At 42.8% G+C, this 3,440-nt stretch overlaps 1 protein-coding gene across 2 annotated transcripts in view; it reads left to right on the top strand.

Annotated features, from left to right (window-relative positions):
• The first annotated feature begins 1,683 nt into the window (after window positions 1–1,683).
• Window positions 1,684–3,440, top strand: part of LOC111873556 — a 111,644-nt gene continuing 109,887 nt past the window's right edge. For both annotated transcript variants that reach the window (XM_023868360.1, XM_023868355.1), the window contains exon 1: window positions 1,684–1,732. The gene's annotated coding sequence lies outside the window, so the exon portion shown is untranslated. The remainder of the gene's footprint in view (window positions 1,733–3,440) is intronic.

Below are 3,440 nucleotides of genomic sequence, written 5' to 3'. Positions count from 1 at the left end.
AGGATGACAAATCCTGAACAGTTTTAACATTTTTAATATTTAAAATTTAGCAATATATATGACGAATATATATTTTAGTATAAAGACAACAGGGCATGCAATGCAGTAGTTCGACGTACATCGAAAAGCACCTGAAGATGGCACTTTAGTGCCGAAACATGTAGTGCAAGAGAGAAGAGTAGGGTGAATGAATGTATGCACTGTAAGACGGTCAGAATAAATCATGGACATAAATCAGTGCAACAGGACGCTAAAATATAACAGAATTGTAACACATTATTTATTTTAGTCGTGTTTTATCTTCATTTACTGACTGAAGAGACACAATCACCTTAGGTCAGAAAGTAGAATTGAATCCTAATTCCGGCTTTGATAATGAGTCGTTCACACCTGCTACATCGGTTCTGTTTGCATCAGAGAGAGTTCCTTGCGGTCTCATTCTCAGTTGACCTAATCCTTCCAGCCGCGCTATGGCCCTGGGGTAGACTCAGCCTCTAACAGAAATGAGTACCAGGAATCTTCCTTGGGGTAAATGGCTGCCGACACGTAAGGCTGACAACCTTACCGCCATCTGTGAGGCGATTGTCTAGAGAGAATGTGGGAACTTCGACGTCTCACAAACCTATGAAACTTCATGGCCTGTTACAGGAATATAGCTTCACATTTTTTTCGGTCTCCATTTTTAGAGAAGAATTACTGAGCTGGTTAGTTGATCGGCAACGTCCTCTCTAATCTATATTCGCCAGATACCTGGTTCTAACCTCGTCTGGGCTATCTGCTGTCATAATTGATATTGTCACGTTTCCGTGGTTTGCGTGACTAATAGTAAGGGGGTCTGGATTAAATTATAGGATTCATTGACACCTTCTTTACGGTTACAATGAATTGTAACAGCTCACAATCAATGGCTGCCTGAGATTCGCTCCATTCCTTACTGGACTACGAGTGCCTTCCCTTCCGCTGTGACTGACTTCGTTCTGATTTACGAATCGGTCTCTTCTTCAGCTTCCGTTGTTCGCAGCTGAACACTCGACTTCTCAGGAATGACTGAATCATTGAACTCTCCTGAACTGAACTGAACTCTCGAATCACGGCTCCCTTGTGAATGAACTCTGAACTGACTCTTTTATAATGGCCGCGCCATAGCTCAAGCGGCTAGTCGCTGGCTTCCCACCGCGGCGGCCCGGTTCGATCCCGAGTCTGGTCAAGTCGGATGTGTGGTGGACAAAGTGGCGCTGGGGCGGGTTTTCTCCGAATACTTCAGTTTCCCCTGCCAATCTTCATTTCACCAAATTCTCCATCGTCATAATCACCCGGGGCAGGTACAATAGGCCAATCAGTGGCCGCCGTGCCGAGTGGACCCAGTTGGACTCCACCCCACACTAAGCGAAGCACTACAACATGAAGGCGTATGGGGAAGTGGATGTATAGATCAACATTTTCTTGACCTCGGCACTAGTTTGAAGTGAGTGGTCAGCTTTCCGCCCCGATACGCATTGGATAAGAGGTTGGGTGGACCCCAGAACAGGTCTGGACTACATGAAGAAGCGGAAATTCTTGTCCCCACCGGGACTCGGAACTCCGACCCCTCGGTCGTCCAGCCAGTAGCCAATCCCTATACCGACTGCGATATCCGGGCTCACTGTCAAGACAAAGTAACTTCATTTATTTTTCTTTTTGTTACAGACTTCCATCATATCCGTTCGTCGTCGGTTTGGTTCCTTTCAAACAGGTAGGATAGAATACATGTAAATATACGTACACAAAGTTTGGCTTTGTGTGCATTGAGACAAGTGTCTAATGGAATCACATGTAGCAGTGCTCAGCGTCGGAAAGCGTCAGACGGTGTGACGCACAGGATCCATGACGTAGCCCTAATGTTTCGTTCTGTTGTATTTCGAACAAGGCTACTTAAGCGCTGCCTTCAGCCAAGCTCACAAGTCTCAAAATTTGGCAACTCCATTTTGAATTTCATGCTCTTTATAGTCCCATTTTTGCATAACGGTGGTTACGCTAATGATCGACCAACTGGTAAATTATAAATATCATCAGGAAGGGAACATAATTAAGAATCATACTTAGGCCATGTACAGTCTCCAGTGCCGAGGTCAAGAATATTGGAGCCCCCCGTATGTCTTAATGGCATTCTGCTTAACTAATTAAGCACAGGAACATCTTTAACGTTACTTATGCCATACACTCTATATGACTTCTACTTCTCTCTCTCTCTCTCTGTCTTTCCGTCTTACTTTATTTCTTCCCATTACGGATTTGTTCCTCCACGCGAGACAGTCAAGCAAGGATTCCGCCTTCAAGTTTTTGAACGTCTTCGTCTGAGAAAAAGATATTTTTAACTGAACAAATTTATTTCGGATGTTGACACTGCAACTTCCCGCACGGAACCTTGAATAAAGCGAGTTTAAGTCAAAGAATAGAAAAGTGGAATATCCAGTGTAGTCGCCTGGTTTGGCCCCACGTGACTTTTCGACGTTCCCAAAACTAAACATGTTTTTGACTTTATCCGTATTTTTCCCCTGAAGTTATTTAATCATTAAGAGTTCGTGGCTAAATAAAATTTGTTATTTTTACGGTAAGAATTTGAGTAATTAATTGACTGACTTTATAATGTGACGTGTGTCCTGAAAGCTGCAACCTGCCGGTCTTCCGGGCGGTGCTTCGCGGAGCGCGTTCCCGTGGTAACATGAAATGCACCGTTACTCTGGGCTTTGATGGAACCATTGAAGACATATTCATGGTAACGACTTCTAAACAGACTGTTACCACTGATATGAGAAACAGAACTCTTCAAGAGGTGATTCCTATCCCAGCCACCTAGTAGGGATAAAAGAAGGCCAGTGGAGAAGCCGTCAGTTCAGAAGTTCTAGAATATTACAACGCGGAAGAAGTGACTCGGCATTGAATCAGCGTGCTTTCGAGAACGAAGCAGAGCTACACAGAGAGGAGTTCGTTATTCAGAAGAACTGTTATAACTGAATGTAATTGTTATAGTGACGTCAAATCAATCTAGTTGTCGAATGAAGAATCCACAATTATTAGTCACCCGTACCTACCTACACGTGACAGTAATATTCCAATAAATGCAGTTCGTTGTGTCGTGATATTTTGCGTTTCATAGCACCTACAGCGAATATGATATAGTGGATGATAGAAATGTATGCCAAAGTAAAAAATACCGTATTTACGCATGTATAGGCCGCACATTTTTTGCCAAAAATTCAAGAGGAAAACTGGGGTGCGGCTTATATTCGAAATATTCGAAATCACACTTCATTTAAAAAAAATTATATTCATAATTAGTAATACAGAGTGTTCTACTCCTGAAATAATATTCCAAGAAAATTATTTTTTCTATAATTTCTGTCTGAAAATTGTGCTGCGGCCTATACACGCACGCGGCCTATACATGCGTAAATACGGTA

The sequence above is a fragment of the Cryptotermes secundus genome, unplaced genomic scaffold (genome assembly GCF_002891405.2).
Source record: "Cryptotermes secundus unplaced genomic scaffold, Csec_1.0 scaffold445, whole genome shotgun sequence".
Taxonomy (NCBI): domain Eukaryota; kingdom Metazoa; phylum Arthropoda; class Insecta; order Blattodea; family Kalotermitidae; genus Cryptotermes; species Cryptotermes secundus.
Note: the sequence above shows the minus strand (reverse complement) of the source record. Positions and strands in the feature narration are given on the sequence as shown.